We start from the raw sequence: 7,916 nt of genomic DNA on the forward strand, positions 1-7,916 counted from the left end.
AACAGACTGACGGCCCGCCCCAGTGACTTTTCAGTCCCAGGACACCACGAGTTTCAAATAAAGAATCATTTCAAATGAAGCTTAAAAGGGAAGCCTTGCTTTGTTCCAGGGTCACCACATGAAAAAGCCAAAAGTTCTTCATTACTTTAACCAAAAACTCCACTAAAGAGGATCCACGGCACCTTCCAGTTAGGTAATGAGCACCAGACCAAGGCATTCCACCAAACATGAACCCTCAGACATCATTCTGTCCATATGGGGAGTTTCCCCTCGTATTCTGGCTGGTTGAGTGTATAAAGCACATTTTTACATCGAATTAAATTTCAGTTTTAACATTTTATGATTCAAATGTACATTCCTAATTTTCTCTCATTTCTATACACAATGGCCCAGTTTACATGGAGTTTCTCCAACCTGATCGAACACAATCAAACTAAAGCCAACAATCGGCTTCTTCCTAGTTTCAGTTGAGTTTATGCCAGCAGAAGCCACCTGCATGTGGCACTCAGCAGGAGGCAGCGACAGCCAGGCGGCGTTTCTGGTTCAGGCACCATGTACCCGTGTGTGCTGTTCTTCGCCGTCAGACAGCCGAGGCGCCGTGGAACCCAGCGTTCCTGCTCCTTCCTCTGCCGTGTCCCTTCAGAAGCAGGTTCGGGGTTCCCTGCTCACTGTTGAAGAGCTTCATGTTCTTCCAGCTGAGATTCCCTCCTCTCCTGCACAGTCTGTCTGCTGTCAGCTCACTCACGGATTTGGATGGATGCTTGTTTCCTTTGTGCAAGCTGTGCTTGTACGACACAAAAGCTACGGATTTACACTCGTTTGAGGTTCTGCACCTGGATTTCATTCACAAAAAATTCTAAATGTGAAGCACTGGCAGCAATGTAAAAATGAATTTGGTGGCTGGTGGCTGCAGAGCCACATGACACCTTGCAGGATGTATTTGTAGATTTCTCTGTAAATTAGTGCTTTGTAACAAAGTGCAGATTTACCATCATTGTGATATTTGCATGCACACTGTTCACGTTGCAAACAACTGACCGAACTCTGACAAATGTTTCACGCTTTATGCGTTCATGTTCTGCAAAATCAAAGTGACAGATTTTGAAATATGCAAGAAAAGTGAAATGAAGCCAGGTGATGGAAGAAACGAACTGCTTTAAAACATGTTCTTCCAGATAACACTCTTCTATTTCTTGCAGCTAATTCACAAAAATATTACCTTCATTTGTGTAGAACAGAGATTTACTTCACTCTTCAACAGAGTAAAACTCCAAGACCTGCAGTAATGTCGTAACCGTAGATGGTAAATACGGTGGATAAAGCTTCCCTGACGTCCCCCACGGCGTCCCCAATCCCGTCCTGAAGACTCCAGCGAGTCCAGCAGGACGTCTCCATACTGAAAGTTTGAAACCAGATGTAATGTGATTGGTCCAGCCTGTCACGTGACCGCATCACGTGGCCAGAGGGGGCGCTGTGATAGGGTGATTTATGCAAAACTTTAGCTCATAATATAAAATCAACCAATGATTTAGGTGAAAACCAGAGTCTGGTGAAGCAGCAGGGTGGAGAACCAGAGACAGAGACCAGAACCTGGTCTGGACCCACCAGCTTTATATGTTTATTTTAACTCTGAAAATCGGCGTTTTCGAATGGTTCCAATGAGACCGGGGCTCTTTTTGAAACCAACATCATCGCCCCCTGCTGGAATTTCCCCGGAATTACAGCTTTTCTGCACTTCCACATTATCTTCCTGTTTTATGAGCGGAGGCTGGCGCTTGGTCGTAACAGGTCGTCGCCATCTTTGAACACACTTCTGCATTTTTGCAGCATCATAGTCAACATCACACAGCAGTGACACCTTGTAGCGTAAAGTATAAATGCAGCTAAACAACAATTTGCCAAAGTATTTGTATTTATTGCAATGTTTCATATTTCTTGTCTCGTGCAAGTGGCTGTAAATTGTCTTTCAAACATTTTCTCCATGCACATAAGTCATATTCAAGCATTTTTTGTTGCAAATAGCCCTTTGTGGTTAAGTAGGATGCTGTAGCTTGAAGACCAATTTTTTTTAGAGAAATTCTTTCTGCTTTTAGCCAGATATTCAAATTTGTGAGTCTGTCCAGTTTTACATGTTGCAATAGATTTTTTTAGTCTCAACAATGTTCTTTCAGTTTCAAAATCATGCTTAAAAAGTTTTATTTCAATGTGTGAACTATAAATGACTGATTTGTTTGCACAGAAGACAGAAGTGGCAAGTTTTACTTAATCTTTTGCCATTTAAAAGCATGAGGTTTATGGATATAAGTTGACGTCTCCTAAATCCGTCGTCTTGTGCAGCGTCAGTGTGGATGCAAGTCATAATCAGCTCCTTCACTGCGAGTCGCCGTCCTCCAGCCGGGTCCAGCCTGAGCTGAGCGGTGGGATTCTCTCTACAGACCAACAGATGGCAGGAGCAGCACATCACTGGCTTCCTGCTGCAGCTGCCTCCTCTTGGCTCTCCAACCTTATGACTGTTGTTTTGATAAAGGGATAAATGATCCAGGATCAAATGCTAATGTGCTGGTTAGCACCCTGCTTGTTATTTTCACTCATTGCAGCATGAATTTCTACATTCATATAGGCTACACACCATGCAGCAATATGATTAGGGCTTGGGTCAATACTAATAGAGTAGGTGCTGTACATCCAAGTAGCTTGTAATGCAGTTCTTTTTTTAAGTAACTTTTTCAAACTAAACATCCACATTTATGGGTTTGTGGAATAATGACATAAGTTGAAGCACGGCGGTTGCTCACTGGGTCTTTCTGGACAAATTGCTCACATTTAATGGCTGTGACCTTTTTGAAGAGCCACCCTGTGAGTGCCAAACTGTGCGAGCGCAGCCACCAGAACCTGAACACCACTGACATTCACTCAAAGTGCTCTGGAGGAAAATTCACCCAACAGCAGCCATTAGTCCAGATCTGCATATTTACGACTCAGGAGAAAGAAGAAAAAACTCTGGAGACATGGCTGCACAAGTTGTGTAGTGATTAGCACTACTGCCTCACAGCAACAAGATCCCTGGTTTGAGTTTTCATGTTCTCCCTGATCTCTGAGTCTCTGAGTACTCCAGTTTTGATCATTTGAATGTAAAAGTGCAATATTCAGTCTCATAGAAAATAAATCACAGCGATGTCAGAAACAGCAGTGTGAAGTGCCGAAGGCTTGAATTAAAAATCTAACTTTCCAGTCAGTCCAGTCAGGACCGGTCCTGGCTTGTGGGGACACTAGTTTTTGACTTCACTGTTTTTCCGTGCATCCATGGGGGAGGGATGATGACTTTGCTATCCACCAAAACAAAGGTTCTTTTCCAAAGACCAGGGAGGTATTTTGTTATTTACCTGACGGTTTCGGCAGCGGTCAGCTGTCTTCTTCAGAGAGTCACGTGATGCTGTTGTGACGTATCTTGTCAGCTGATTTATACAGGTTTTGGCGCTATTCTCCCACTGGTGGAAGCGGGAGAACAGCGCCATCTGCAGTCCGACTTCTTGAGTACAGCATCCCAGGTGTGTGAAAGCAGAAAGGCCCCCTCATCCCGGTTCACTGTCTCGGGGGCACGTTTCCGAATTTCAATAGCCTCTTTTATCCAGTGTCGGCGTTTGTTCTCTTCTGTCCCGATGACTCTCGCTCCGTCCCAATCCAGAATGTGATTTTCTCTTTTACAATGATCCGAAATGGCCGACTTGCGTTGTTCCTGTTCAGCTTTTCTTTTTGTTGCTCCTGTTAGTGCTGTGCTGGTTTCTTTCTCACATTCTGTCTTGTGTTCCTTTTTTCGTGTGCTGAGAGTCCTCCCTGTCTCTCCAATGTATGTTTTGTTACATGACTTACATGGGATTTCGTAGATTATATTGCATTTTTGTTCCGGTTGTATTCTGTCTTTGGGGTGTGCTAGTATTTGTCTGAGTTTCCTATATGGTTTTACTGGAGTATTGATGTTATGTTTTTTCATTGCTCTTTGTACTTTCTCTGTAAGTAAGTAAGTAAGTAAGTAAGCTTTATTTGTATAGCACTTTTCCCAGAGCAGGGTCACAAAGTGCTTCACATAAAAATAATCTGTACAAAATAGAAAATACAAAATACAATCACTAAAATAACAAATATGCAAGGTAAAACAGTACCATGTAGGCCAGAAAACAAATAGATATACAAGATAAAAACAGTACCATACAGGCTAAAAGGCTTGTTCAAAGAAAAAGGTCTTTAGCTGCTTTTTAAAAGAATCAACATTGTCCAGAGACCTGAGCGAGCAGGGAAGCTCGTTCCAAAGACGCGGTGCCGCTGCCTTAAACGATCTATCCCCTCGAGTTTTGAAACATGTGCGGGGAACCATTAGCAGGTTTTGGTTGGAGGACCTCAAGCAGCGAGGGGAAACATAGGGCTGGATCAGGCCCCTGATGTAGTCCGGTGCCTGCCCGTGTAGAGCCCGAAACGTTAAAACCAAGATTTTAAAATTTTTCCTAAATGAAACAGGGAGCCAGTGCAGGTCCTTGAGAATGGGACTGATGTGGGCTCTCCTGCGAGTGCGGGTCAGGAGCCGTACAGCGGAGTTCTGGACTACTTGAAGGCGCCAGTTCTTTTTTGTTGAGACAGGTGAACAGGCTGTGACAATAGTCGAGGCGAGATGAGACAAACGCATGTACAATCAACTCCAACTCTTTAAAGGACACCATTTTGCGAAGTTTAGCTATATTCCGAATTTGGAAAAAGCAGTTTTTCACAAGCTGATTGGTGTGGTGTTCCAAAGACATTCTTTCATCAAAAATAACACCCAGATTTCTTAGGCTGCCTTTAACTGAACAGTTCAGGTCACCAAGATGGTGTTTTATGGCAGACATGGCGCCGTCTGGGGCAACAATCAGAGTCTCCGTTTTGTCTGAATTCAGCTGCAGACTGTTTTCACTGAGCCACTCTTTAATTTTGGCCAGACATCTCATCAGCGACTTAAGTTTTTCTGGCTCAGATGACTTAAAGGAGCAGTACAGCTGCAGGTCGTCGGCGTACAGGTGGTAGGACACGTCACTGAACTGCTGAATCAGCTTGCCAAGAGGGAGGATATACAGCAAGAACAAAATAGGTCCAAGAACAGATCCCTGTGGCACCCCCCACAGAAGCTCCACAGGATCAGACATCACATTGTCAACGGAAACACTGAAAGTTCTACCAAACAGGTATGAGCTAAACCAGTCCAGAACAGGACCTGACGACCCAACCCAGTCCCTCAGTCTGTTGATCAGGATCCATGGTCGACTGTGTCAAAGGCAGATGATAGGTCTAGTAAAACCAGTACAGTGCATTTGCCAGAGTCCACAGCCATCATAATGTCACTAGACACTTTCAACAGGGCCGTCTCGGTTGAGTGAGACTCACGAAAACCAGATTGAAATATGTCGTGTATGTTGTGTGTCTTCAGAAAGGAAGAAAGTTGGACACAGACCACCTTCTCCAGGACTTTAGCCAGAAATGGGGTTTTTGATATTGGCCTGAAGCTCTTAGCATCTGTTGGGTCCAAGCGTGCTTTCTTTAAATGTGGCTCCACAATGGCATGTTTGAGAGAACGTGGAAACACGCCAGCTGACAGTGACATGTTGAACATTTCTACAATACAGGCCCCGATCAGATCAAACACGTTCAGGAGGAGTCTAACAGGGAGAACATCAAGACTACTAGAGGATGGTTTCATTTTGTGAATGACAGATAAAATGTCCTCTTGAGTGACGGGCTTGAAAGATGCCCAGCGTTGAGGGGGGGGGGGGGTCCCAAATGCTGAGGTCCTTGGCATGGGGCCAATGACAAAGGCAAACCATCTTTTATAGCTCTGACTTTCTCAATAAAAAAGTTCAGGAACTCATCACTTCTGATATTACAATGAGCCGAGGTGGCAGGGACAACAGGTGATACAATAGAACTGATTGTATCAAAAAGCACCTTGGGATTCTTTTTGTTGGAGGAAATCAGCTGATGAAAACAGGTCGCCCGAGCCTCCTCTAACTTCTTATTTAAGGAAGCTATGAGGTCCCTTCAATGAAGCCTGTGGACCTCCAGTTTCGTAGATTTCCACAAACGTTCAGTTTGGCGACATGTTCTCCTTAGACTCAAAATTGCATCATTGATCCAGGGACAGGACTGTTTGCGGCACATAATATTAGTTTTAAGTGGTGCTACTTGATCCAGAACAGACCCACAGTGACTGTTAAAACAGTGCATAAAATCATCAATGTCAGTGCAGTCATTAAAGAGAGAAGGGTCGAACCTATCACAGAGATGCGTGGCTGTTGCCTCTGTGATAATCCTCCTCTCTGACTGAGATGGAACACACCTGGACTCAGGTGGGGCGCTTGGTTCAAAGAAGACACAGTGATGGTCACTCAGATGCACATCTTCCACACAGACAGTGTCAACATGCAGACCCAAAGAAAAAACAAGGTCCAGAGTGTGACGTTTGGTGTGGGTGGGGCCTGACACATGCTGTTTAAAGTTAAAAGCCTCAGTCATGGATAAAAGTTCAGTTGCTGGGCTGCATGTGTTATCATCAATATGTAAGTTAAAATCACCCATAAGCACAACTCTTACCAGGCGGATTATTGATGATAAAAAGTCAGAGAAATCCCTTAAAAAGCCCCCAGCAGGGCCCGGAGGGCGATAGATTAAAATACAATAAAACATGTCTGAAGTGCCAACTTTGATCATAAGTGCTTCAAAGGATGAGAAGTGCTCAGTGTTCATAAGACCACAGGTGTCCCTGTCCCGGTGCACCACGGCCAGACCTCCTCCACGGCGGCAGGGGCGGGGCCTCCCAGAGCCAGGCAGCCTCAGGACACAGTTCATTTAAAGAATGAACTCATCCTCCTTCTGCCACGTTTCAGCAAGGCAAAAGAATTGGAGTTTTTCCCTGATGAAAAGCTCATTAAGGGAGAAGGCTTTGTTTGCTATCAAGCGTGAATTAAATAATCCGATCCTGCACGATGAGAGGGATGGCGAGTCGTGCGGCTCGCTGTGCGCAGCGGGATTGGCTGCAGGCATCTCCCACGGTCACGTGACGACCAGCTGGCCCGGCGGCAGGACCCACGCTGCTCCGGGGATGTAAACACTGGGAATCGGCGAAAAACCGACGACCACATAGCGCATTCAGCGGGGATCCAGCGCTGCGGAAGAGGAGCACGGCCGTGCAGAGAGGCTGCGAGAGGCGGAAGGACGTCGGCGGCGTCGGTCGTGTCCTGCAGGAGAGGAACCGGGCGCAGCCGCCTGTAGCCTCGGTGAAGTCCTCCACGAGCAGCGTGCTTCATTACACGCTTAACCCGGACCTGGACACCGGCTCGGCAGCCTCTTTTCCTCCTCTTTCGATCACCTGGACGGCGACGAAGAGGCAACAGGTAATCCTGCGAGGTGGGAGGCAAACAAACGGTGGAGGGAACGCCTGCTTGTAGCCGTCCCAGTCACTAAAGAGGCATTCCAGAGACTCCTTAACTCTGAGAGAGCTGCGATCATAAGTCCTCACAGCACAGACACAATCGCTGTCCGTCAACGTCGCTATGACAGCGAAAACGACCAAAAACAACCCAGGGAGTCGGCACAGGAGCAGGTGAGCAGCCCGAACAGACGCAGGCGCCATCTTGCTTGTGACGTCAAAAGTGTGTGACGCCCCTGATGTATGGGAGGGTTACCATCGTGGTGTTTTCCATCCTCTCTCCCGCTTCCACTCGTGGGAGAATAGCGCCAAAACCTGTATAAATCAGCTGACAAGATACGTCACAACAACATCACGTGACAAACACTCTACAGAAGACAGCTGACAGCTGCCGAAACCGTCAGGTAAACAACCAAATACCACTCTGGTCTTTGGAAAAGAACCTTTGTTTTGGATTATAACTTGGAAG

This window comes from Salarias fasciatus, chromosome 16 (genome assembly GCF_902148845.1).
Source record: "Salarias fasciatus chromosome 16, fSalaFa1.1, whole genome shotgun sequence".
Classification (NCBI taxonomy): Eukaryota; Metazoa; Chordata; class Actinopteri; order Blenniiformes; family Blenniidae; genus Salarias; species Salarias fasciatus.